The sequence below is a fragment of the Giraffa tippelskirchi genome, chromosome 4 (genome assembly GCF_054371585.1).
Source record: "Giraffa tippelskirchi isolate mGirTip1 chromosome 4, T2T-mGirTip1v1.2.pri, whole genome shotgun sequence".
In the NCBI taxonomy this organism is placed as follows: Eukaryota; Metazoa; Chordata; class Mammalia; order Artiodactyla; family Giraffidae; genus Giraffa; species Giraffa tippelskirchi.
In genome coordinates, this window is record NC_137278.1 from 161,545,618 (window position 1) to 161,557,561 (window position 11,944).

Genomic DNA, 11,944 nt, shown 5'->3' on the forward strand with positions numbered 1-11,944 from the left:
CCTTCTTTGGCTTATAATAGCAGTCTTCTTCCTATGCTTCACATAGTCTTCTATGTGCATATGTCCTAATCTCCTCTCATAAAGACACAAGTCATATTTGGTTATGGCCCATTCTAATAATCTCACGTCAATTTAACTACTTCTTTAAAGACCCCATCTCCAAATATAGCCACATTCTGAGGTACTGGGCCTTAGGACCTCAATATATGAATTTGGAGGGGATACAATACAGTCAGTAAGAGGGTTGATGAATGTTTTGAGGATCAGATTGAATGAGATCAAAAAAGTGAAGGTATTTGACTCTTAGTAGATATTTGATAAATGCCAGTTAAATCTAAACAACTAGTTTTTAAAGTATCCATTTTATATCATTTACTACAATTTTATAGTATCTATATCTAATGTAATATTGCCCAGAAACGTCTGATGTTGAAGATAAATTTTAAATAAGAAATCTATACTTCTTATAGGGAGGCACAACTGCAATCCTATAATAAAGTAATTCAAAACTCTTGAGTTAATTCCTTTGCTGCCTTTGAGATTCAGCAGTAATCAGGGAGAAGTTACTTCCCTTCAGTATCCATGTGATCATACTACTCATGAAGATCATAAAAATTTTCTCTTTGGGGGAGTTCTGAGTATTTTAAACATCCTAGTAATTGGAGTTAATTTTCTTCAAGGCCTTGTAGCTAAAGAGTCAAAATTTTAAGTTTGATATTTTGACTCAAATCCAAGATGTGTGTAAAGGTGTATATATGTGTTTCCTATACATGTAGAAAAACTGTAAAATTAGAAAAATCCTGTGGTAATACTAATAAATACTTTAATAATCAATAAATACCACATCAATAAATGCATTATTACTGTAATTCATACATAAAAAATAGATGGAACTCTCAATACTTTTGAAGGGACTAGTCTAGGCAGGGGCTTCCCGGTGACTCAGCAGTAAAGAATCCGCCTGCAATGCAGGAGACCAGGTTTCTATCCTCAGGTTGGGAAGATCCCCTGGAGTAGGAAATGGCAACCCACTCCAGCATTCTTGCCTGGGAAATCCCATGGACAGAGGAACCTGGCAGGCTATGGTCCAAAGGGTCACAAAGAGTTGAACACGATTTAGGGACTAAACAACAGTCTAGGCAGGAAAGAGAAAAGATAAGGACCTCTCCAGTACTTTCATCACTGAATTACTTTTCTTCAAAACTATCAGCTCCAGTTTTATGATGATTTTTAGTAGCTATGAAGTGTTCATTTAATAAACAAATATCACATATACTAATAGAAAAACACAGATATCACTTGACTCAAGTAAGTTTGCTCTATGATTCTTAGTGAAGGAGAACAAAGAATTAAATCAATTACAGAACCTGCAACCTGAAACAAGAATTTCACTTGTATGTTTCCTCATGTTGGAATATGTTGTTTCAGGTGAAGGAAACTACAGGCAAAGTAGATGGCTGGAGCCCAACTTGATAAGAAAAACATTGTAAACACCTAGAGTCTAGAAAAAAGAGAAAAAATGAAATTACTTTCTAGTATCTATAATTATAGAGGCAGCATGGAGAAAATTCCAGAGAGTTCAGGGAATTTGGGAAGGATAGGAAATACTGAGCAATTCAAACTGCTAGAGTAGGTAGGGACTCAGTGAACTACTTCTCTTAAAACACTGTGATAAAGATCAGCACATTAAAAACACCCCCCACATAAAGCTTTTAAAACTCATTCTTTTGTATACTCTCTTCTCTAGATATACATCACTTATACTTGTAAGAATGTGACAAGATCAAGAAACAGAAAATCTGCTCCCATTCCCTTTCCATTTGGTCTTCACCTTCAGCAACCCATGCCCCATCAAAAAAAAAAAAATCAAGTATTTCATTTGTCAGGCTTCCCAGGTGGCACAGTGGTAAAGAATCTACTTGCCAATGCAGGAGATGCAAGAGATCTAGGTTCAATCCCTAGGTATGGAAGATCCCCTGGAGTAGGAAATGCAACCCCTTCCAGTATTCTTGCCTGGAAACTTCCATGGACAGAGGAGCCTGGCGGGCTACGGTCCATAAGGTCGCAAAGAGTCAGAAATGACTAAGCAGCTAAGCACACATATTTCATTTGTCAAAGGAGGTACCTAGTAAATAACCTTAACTTTCCTTCCTTGCTTTTGGCTTCCAAAATCCTGGGCCCTTAAGAGAAGGATGAGGCATTTCAATTCTGGAATTGAGGATAATAGGGTTCCTCACTTCACTCCCTATCCTGGGATAGAAAATTGAGACCATTCACACTCGTATAGCTTAACTATTGGTACTGAGAATTGAGGTCACCTGTTTCAAAATGACAAATTTACTCCAGGCAATTATTTTCTAGGGAGACAATTCTATGAAATAGTAAATAATTTCACCATTTCCTTCAGGAACTTCTTAAAATGAGGTGTAATATTTCATCTTCTCATTTTCCCATATTCTTCCTAATTTTTTAAGCTTGCTTTGTATTTTGAACTAAGAGGCAAGTGATTATTTTCAAGGTAATTGTCATAAAATAAATGGAATTTTGAAGATAAGATTTAACTTCAAGTTATTTTATGTTATATTTAGCTAAAAGGAAAATTTTCTCTCCCCATCCCCTAATATTTTTTTTATATACAGCCCTGGAATTTTTTATTTTAAATGTTAAGTGACTGTTATACGTCTACTTAAATTACTTTTAATACAATTCACAAGCTACTATTCCTGAAAACCATTTCTGAAATGCACTGACAGTTGTCAATGTGTTCATTTCTTTGTTAACAGAAATGCCATTATTTTGGACTGCTCCTAAAGTCATATAATTAGAAATTTTGGTCCAGAACAAGGAGTAAATAAAAAGTGTATTCATCTAATAGTAGATGATAATAGGTAGAGGTGGCAAAGATGATGAAAAGTAATAAACAACTAAATACAGATATTCATTTTGCATTTTTATCCCGTGTGTAAATTATTCTATTAATTTTAGCAAATAATACACTATATTTTTCAGTGACTTAACCAACACTTCTTTTAAAAATGTCTTTATAATTTTAATGTATAGACATTATGATCTCAAAATGAGCTGTACAAATGTATTTTTATTATTTACACATTCCTGAATGTGTTATACACATATGAGATTAAGAGACAACTAAACTTCAAATGAATTTTACTGTAAAGTTTATTATTAAATTCATAATCCCACAATTCATAGTCTGTTACTCAAATCATGATAAGTATCAAATTATTTATAGTATGATTAATATTTTAAAATACTAAAACTAGACTGCACAAAGGTAATTATGTTTTGTAGAAAATGGATTGGTAGGCATTTTAAATTGATGCTTATCAGCAACAAATTTTTTGCTGAATAACAATTCTCTTTTTTTGTTAAAAACTCCCTTGAGGCTTAATGTATATACTTTTAAGATCATTTTGAAGCATATTTATATAACATAAAATTCACCCATTTTAAGTGTAAAGTAGTATGGTTTTAGTAAGTATATAGAGTTATGCAACTACTACAGGAGTAAGCTTTGGAATGCTTTACTCACCCTCCCAAATTCCCTCATGCCCCTTTGTGATCAAGCTGTTCCTCACCCCCAGCCTCAAGGCAAGCACTGGTCTGCCTTCTGCTGTTGTATTTTGCTTTTTCCAGGACTTCACGTTCATATTTCCTATGTCTTTAGTGTCATTTATTTTTTTACTTGTCATTATATTTTTAAGATACTTCTACATTGCTCTGTGTGTCAATAGTTTATTTGCTTTATTTGCAGTTGTATTCTGTTGGATGTGTATGTCACATTTTGTTTACACATGGACCAGCTGATAGGTATTTGAGTGTTCCTATTGTTTGGTTATTATGACTAATGCTGCTATGAACATTTGTGTACAAATCTTTGTGTGGAAATATATTTTCATTTTACTAAGGTAAACACGTAGGAGTAGAATCACTGGGTCATGTAGTTGCATGTTTCAATTTTTAAGACACTGACAAAACTGTTCCCAGTAGCTGCACCACTTTGCACTTTCACTAGCAGTGTATGAAGAGTTTTGGTTGTACCATATCTTCACCAACACTTGACATTTCAGTCTTTTTGAGAAATTCTAATATGAGTATAGTAGTATCTTACTGTGGTTTAAATTTGCATTTCCTTAATGACTAATCAAGTTGGACATCTTTTTGTTAAGTACCTGTACAGATCTTTTCCATTTCTTAAAATTGAGTTGTTTTTATCAGTAAGTTGTAAAAGTTCTAAATTAGATCTGGACACAAGTCCCTTGTCAGATATATGCTTTACAAATATTTTTTCCCCAAGCTGTAGCTTGCCTTTTCATTTTCTTAATGATATCAACAAGCAAAACATTTTAATTTTTTTGAAGTCTATTTATCAATTTTAAATTTATGGTTCATACTTTTTGTGTGTTGTCTCAAGGTCACAAAGCGTTTCTCTTACACTTTGCTCTACACGATGTATGTGGGTTTGCTCTTACATTTAGGTTGGTGATCTATTTTGAATTAATATTGGTATATGGAGTGAAGAGAGATTAAAGTTCATTTGTTTTCCATGTGGGTATATAGTTATTCCAGAAACATTTCTTGAAAAGCCTATTCTGTTCCAATTGACATTCTTTGATACCTTTACTGAAAATCAACTGACCACGTAAGTGTAGGTCCATATCTGGATGCTCAATTCTGTTCCATTGATCTATATGTCTATCCTTAATCCTGCAAAACAGGATAATGTTTAGAGAAAACTAATTATGTTCACGGAGAAGGCAATGGCAACCCACTCCAGTTCTCTTGCCTGGAAAATCCCATGGATGGAGGAGCCTGGTAGGCTGCAGTCCATGGGGTCGAGAAGGGTCGGACACGACTGAGCGGCTTCACTTTCACTTTTCACTTTCATGCATTGGAGAAGGAAATGGCAACCCACTCCAGTGTTCTTGCCTGGAGAATCCCAGGGATGGCGGAGCCTGGTGGGCTGGCGTCTATGGGATCGCACAGAGTCAGACACGACTGAATCGACTTAGCAGCAGCAGCAGCAGCAATCATGTTCAATACCTTTCATTGAAACATACAATTTATCTAGATTTAAATATAATAATAGGCAAACAAGGATGATTAACCTTTCTTTACAATGTATTCTTTACTACCGTCTAAAACAAAAGTGATAATTAGATCCTTTTGGATATTTTCACTGGATGTGGAAAAAATAAAAGGAAAAACCTATTGTCTGTGGTAGTAAACTCTTATTAACTACTGTGAAGGGTAAATTCATTAAGAAGAATAATTTCCAAATTTAAGAGGGTTAAATAAACATGATTATGAGAAAACTGAAGCATAGTAAGAATACACATAGTTCTATTAAACTGGTTAAAGTCTTTAACCACAGATGAATTACAACCATGGGTATAAAACATAATATTAGGTGATGTAATGACAGAATCATTGTTGGTAATTTTGAGAAATGGAGAACACAAGACATGACAGAAGACTGAAGATGCACAGATGTTTTCATTTTCAAAACATAAAAAAATAGATTCTAGAAACTGAAGGCTAATAAGCATAATATTTAAAGCTGGTAAAATTATGGAAGAGATAAAGCATATATTTTATCAACAATTTTTTCAAATGATCACTGGGAGATAAAATAATTTTTCACCAAACTAAATCCCTTGAATTACACACCTGAAAATGACTAACACAGATCCTGAATTACTGTGACTAGTAAATTTTTTTTTTTTTTTTTTAAGTAAAGCAATCTCTTTCATGGGAAAGGACGGTTCACTGTTTTCTGATCATCACAGAAAATACATTTATCCAGCTCTAAGATTTCAGGAAGATGCCTTCACATGCATCTTGCTATATATCTTTTAAGTATATACCTTACAGATGTTGGAACTAAAGACTAAGAGTTTTGTAAAATATAGATTGTACGACCAGTAAATAATGCAATGGACTCTCAACTTGAGTCAAGTTCTGACTTTAATGTATATACTCTTCCCATATGTTACAATTTCTTTGGTTAATCCAAAGACAAAAAATTGACTATTACCATCTTAAAAATAAATAAGGTAAAGCAACCTCAAACCTTTCTCTGGGAAATCATACAATGGAAAGAAAGAAAATAAATGAGGTAAACAAACAATGGTATGCAAACAAAATTATTTTTAAAATATTGTGTACAATTCTAGACTTAAAAAGCAGAAAAACTTGGGACTTCCCTGGTGGTCCAGTGGCTAACACTCTGCGCTCCCAATGCAGGGGGCTGGGTTTCAAGCCCTAATCAGGGAACTAGATCCCACATGCCTCAACTGAAAGAGTTCACAAGCCCCAACTAAGACATGGTTCAGCCAAATAAATAAATAAACATATAAAAATAAACATTAAAAAAGTAGAAAAACCTGCTGAATCGTACTGTTCTCAAATTATCAAAATTGATGCCTCCTTCTCTGTGCATGGTAAGCCTAGAGACACCAAGTATGCATGTACATGCTCAGTTGCTCAGTCATGTATGACTCTTTGTGACCCCATGGACTATAGCCCACCAAGCTCTTCTGTTCATGGAATTTTCCAGGCAAGAATACTGGAGTGGGTTGCCATTTCCTCCTCCATGGGATCTTGCCAGCCCAGGGGCTGAACTCACATCTCCTGCATCTCCTGCATTGGCAGGGGAATTCTTTACCACTGAGCCAGCTGGGAAAGGGACACCAAGTATAGACTAAGAAATACCCAGAAGTTGAATATATGAATTTTGAAGTTCAGGGAAGAGTTAAGGCTAGTAATATGAACCTGGACCAGTCAGTGCATTTGTGATATTTAAATCCACGAGACTGAAGAGATCACTAGGAAGTGAGTATAGACAGAGAAGACCAGCAAGGGTGTCTTGGGACATTTAGGAACATAAGGAAGATTCATTTAAGCAAGACTGATGGAGGCAGCTAGGGAAGTGAAGAGAAAAACACAGAAGGACTGGGTCCTGGAAACTAAATGAAGTGTTTCAAAAGTTGGAAATGGTCCACTGTGTTAAATGCTTCTGAGAGAGGAGATCAGATAAGACGGAGACTTGAAGCAAAGTGGAGATGGGACAAGAACAGTTTCAGAGGAAACAGAGGGGCAGAACCTAACTGGAGTTGGTTCAAGATAAAATGAGAAAGGACAGAACAGAGACAGACAGTACTTTTAAGAGTTTTTCTATACAGAGGAGAAGAAAAAAAAAATCAGAAGTTGAAGGGCAATATAGGCAGTTTTGATCAATAGGCAGTTTTTTTGTTTGCTTTTTAGGTTGAGAAATTTTATAACATGTTTATAAGTTGGTAAAAAAAAATAATCGTATAGAAAAAGAAAAATTGATGATGTACAAGAGAGGGGAAAACATTTTAGCAGAAAAACCCTGGAGTGGCTTAGAAATAATAGTATTTGGTGCACAAATGGAGGATTTGGCCTGAATTAGCAGTCCATTCATTTCACTCAAGCAAGGCAGTGTATACAGGTACAGATATTGTTTGACCAATAGATTTAAAGAGGGTTTCAGGAAGCAGGCACTGAGAAAAGTGAGGATCCTAAAATGATTACTGGGGAGTGACTTCTATGAAAGGAAAAGACACGGGTCAGGGGGAGTCATAAGACCACTATGTACATAAAATAAAAAAAACTACTAAGCTATTATTTTTTATGAAGACATATTCTCAGACATAAAAATACTTAGAAAAAATATATTACCCATACAACTGTCCAGAAAGTTTTTCTTGAAAATATGACAAATGATTGAAGGAATAATCAAAACAACTCACAGAGAGGAAATCGTGTTATGAAAGAGCTGATAATCAAGTAAAACAAAATTAAGTCTAATTACTTGTTTTTAATAAATATCTCTGCAACTTATATTAAAAACCAAAGGCTTAAATAACGTTTAAGCTGGGATCTCAAAACAATATTTAGACAGATGAAGAACTGAGAGAAGAGCATTACAGGCAGAAGGAACGACATGGGAGCATTTCCTTAAGCCTGGAATGGAGATAAGATAATAATAATAACAAGATAAGATAATAATAAGATAAGGTAATCCAGAATTCTGACTGGGTGGGTGGTAGTGCTACTTACTAAAATGAGAAACAAAAGATTATCATGGTGGATGTTAGCATGGGGAAGGGAAACCGGGACCAAGAGCTCTATTTTGAACATTTTAAGTGTGAGATGTTTTGGAAACATCCAAATGAAGATGTTAAGAAGTTCAGGATAGTGGTCTGAGTAGAAGATACATTTTTGGAAGTCTTGGCGTATAGAAGATACTTACAACTACAGTAAATGAACATTACCTACAAAATGAAAAATGAAATCCTAGCATATAAAGGTTAGATAGAAAAGAAGAAAATAAAGGATATGTAAAAGAAACAAACAATGACTTAAGAGATGACTTAAGAAATCCAAGGGAGTGACTTAACAATGTTAATCAAAACGACTCATGACTTAAATAATGACTTAAGAAATCCAAGGGAGTGTTGGAATCATAAGAATCAAGAACAAGAAGGGAGTATTCAGTTGTGCAAAAACTACAAAAAGTCTCATAAACATGAAGACATGCACATTTTTGTCAGATGTTGCAATGTAGAAGCTAATGATAACAAAAATAGTTTCAGCTGACTCCAGTTGGCAGGGGTGAAACATCAGGTTGCAGTGGAATTGAGAAAAAAGAGAATGTGAGGAAGCGGAGACAGCTTGTTTCAGGTAACTCTTCTGAGAAATGTGGCCATGAAGAAGACTGGAACAATATCTTGGAGAAAGACTTGAGAGAGACAAAAGCTCCAGAGTTTTTTGGTTTTTGATTTTCACTTTAAGGATGGGAGATACAAGTATATGTTTGAATACTGATACACAATCTGATAGGAAGTAGTTGAAGATATGAGGAAGATGGCGTTTAACTGAAGGAGTGAATGCAATTGAAGGAGTGAACGCCTTCAGAAGGCTTTAAACCCACCAGTAGATTGAGAGAATGTAATCTAGTTTTCACCAGTCAATACAGTTTTTGAGTGCTATATGCCAAGCTCACTACTAGGCACCAGAGCTGTAAAAATGAAGAAGATAGCCAATAAGCCTGCCCTCAAAGACTGTAATGTTTAATGTGGAAGAAAGAAAACATGTAAACAAGTAAATGAGTATATAAGATTATTTTGAATATTAATAACTCTAAAAGCAGTCAAGAGGGTCCATGTGCTAGAGCCAGACCATGCTCTGCATGCCTCCGTGTGTTAGCCATCAACCAAAATCAAATAGGAGCTTCCAAATCTTATGTGACCCAGGCAAAACTCCACTTCTCTTTCCTTTAAAACTCATAGGCTCACAAGCCATTCATCACAAGCCATGGTCTCCGTACACATCCCTCACTATCCAGCCATTAATCCCTATACTGATTTGTACATCATATTTCCTGATTCAATCTTCCATCCCTCTCCAGTGCATAAAACCTTTCCACCATGAGTCCTTCTGGAACACAAGTCATCAACCAAATCATATTTCCTTAATGTCATCTTTAAAATATTCCTTCTACTAAATTTATCTTACTGAACCCTGTCTCTTCGCTACAGCCCCTGCTTCAAGCAGTGGCAGTTTTTCCTCCCAGTCTTCGTATCACAGATCCTGGAGGCACGGTAGGTGTTTAGTGCTTTACTAATGCTTCCAGAACATTTTCCTTCCCTCTTAGCTCATTTTTGAATTTTGTACCGTCAGACTACTGTACCCATTACCACTCTTGTTGAAGTTACCTTCCAACCCCACAGTTTACTCCTCCCTTGATCCTTGAACATTTTAGCTCCTGGACCACTTAACTCTAAGATCCTTCCTATTCTTACTCTTGGGGATTTTGAGATTCTCACTGATAATCCATCCAATACCTTGGCCTCTCAGTTCTTTAGTCTCCTCTCCTCCAGTGACATTGCCTTTTACTCTGTTCAGTTCAGTTCAGTCACTCAGTCATGTCCAACTCTTTGCGACCCCATGAATCGCAGCACGCCAGGCCCCCGTGTCCATCACCATCTCCTGGAGTTTACCCAAACTCATGTCCATCGAGTTGGTGATGCCATCCAACCATCTCATCCTCTGTTGTCCCCTTCTCCTCCTGCCCCCAATCCTTCCCAGCATTAGGGTCTTTTCCAATGAGTCAACTCTTCGCATGTGGTGGCCAAAGTATTGGAGTTTCAGCTTCAACATCAGTCCTTCCAATGAACACCCAGGATTGATCTCCTTTAGGATGGACTTGTTGGATCTCCTTGCAGTTCAAGGGACTCTCAAGAGTCTTCTCCAACACCACAGTTCAAAAGCATCAATTCTTCGGCACTCAGCTTTCTTCACAGTCCAACTCTCACATCCATACATGACTACTGGAAAAATCATAGCCTTCACTAGACAGATCTTTGTTGGCAAAGTAATGTCTCTGCTTTTTAATATGCTATCTAGGTTGGTCATAACTTTTCCTTCCAAGGAGTAAGCGTCTTTTAATTTCATGGCTGCCATCACCATCAGCAGTGATTTTGGAGCCCCAAAAAATAAAGTCTGACACTGTTTCCACTGTTTGCCCATCTATTTCCCATGAAGTGATGGGACCAGATGCCATGATCTTAGTTTTCTGAATGTTGAGCTTTAAGCCTACATTTTTACTCTCCTCTTTCACTTTCATCAAGAGGCTCTTTAGTTTTTCTTCACTCTCTGCCATAAGGGTGGTGTCATCCCCATATCTGAGGTTATTGACATTTCTCCTGGCAATCTTAATTTCAGCTTGTGCTTCCTCCAGCCCAGCGTTTCTCATGATGTACTCTGCATATAAGTTAAATAAGCAGGGTGACAATATGTAGCCTTGACGTACTCCTTTTCCTATTTGGAACCAGTCTGTCGTTCCATGTCTAGTTCTAACTGTTGCTTCCTGACCTGCATACAGGTTTCTCAAGAGACAGGTCAGGTGGTCTGGTATTCCCATCTCTTTCAGAATTTTCCAGTTTGTTGTGATCCACACAGTCAAAGGCTTTGGCATAATCAATAAAGCAGAAATACATGTTTTTCTGGAACTCTCTTGTTTTTTCGATGATCCAGCAGATGTTGACAATTTGATCTCTGGTTCCTCTGCCTTTTGTAAAACCAGCTTGAACATCTGGAAGTTCTGTTACTCACCCTAAAATCATTCTAGATCTTTCATTACCATTAATTAATCCTTACATACTCTCAATTTCCCTGATGGCTCAGACAGTGAAGTGTCTGCCTGCAATGCAGGAGACCTCAGTTCAATCCCTGGGTTGGGAAGATCTCCTGGAGATGGAAATGGCCACCCACTCCAGTACTCTTGCTGGAAAATTCCATGGACAAAGAACCCTTGTAGGCTACAGTCCATGGGGTTGCAAAGAGTTGGACACGACTGAGCGATTTCTCTTCACTTCAATCTCAATTTCAAACATCCCATCTTCTAATCTCTACCTTATTTCTAGAATCTCAATTCCAGACATGCTTCAATACCATTGGGATCTACAATCCATTAATCCTACCAGTATCTCATTGTCTCTTACCCTTTCCCTCATCTCCATTTCTTTCTCTCTCTCCTCTGTATTATGGGTTGAACTGTGACCTCTAAAGATATGGTGAAGTCCTAGTACGTGTACCTAGAGGTCCCCAGCAGCTGTAAATGTGATCTTATTTTAATATTGGGGCTTTGCAGATGTAATCAAGTTGAGGTCATTACGATAGGCCTTAATCCAATATGACTAGTGTCCTTAATAGAGAGAGGAAAATTTGAACACCGACACTCAGAGGGAAGACAACCATGTTAAGACAGAGGTAGAGATCTGAATTATGCAAGCACAAGCCAAGGAACACCTGGAGCTATCAGAAGCTGGAAGAGGAACACGGCTCTGCCAACACCTTTATTGCACATTTCTAACCTCTAGAACTCTGAGACAAT

General features: G+C 36.7%; 2 long non-coding RNA genes across 2 annotated transcripts; one reads left to right on the forward strand and one right to left on the reverse strand.

Annotated features, from left to right (window-relative positions):
* The first annotated feature begins 5,735 nt into the window (after nt 1–5,735).
* On the forward strand, nt 5,736–8,336 carry LOC145546981 (uncharacterized). Its single transcript, XR_014083431.1, has 2 exons — nt 5,736–6,594; nt 7,403–8,336. It is a non-coding gene; the product is annotated as an uncharacterized LOC145546981 (long non-coding RNA).
* LOC145546980 (uncharacterized) lies at nt 5,971–11,192 on the reverse strand. The gene is made up of 2 exons (XR_014083430.1): nt 7,396–11,192; nt 5,971–6,589 (listed from the first exon to the last, which is right to left on the reverse strand). It is a non-coding gene; the product is annotated as an uncharacterized LOC145546980 (long non-coding RNA).
* Nucleotides 11,193–11,944: the final 752 nt, after the last annotated feature.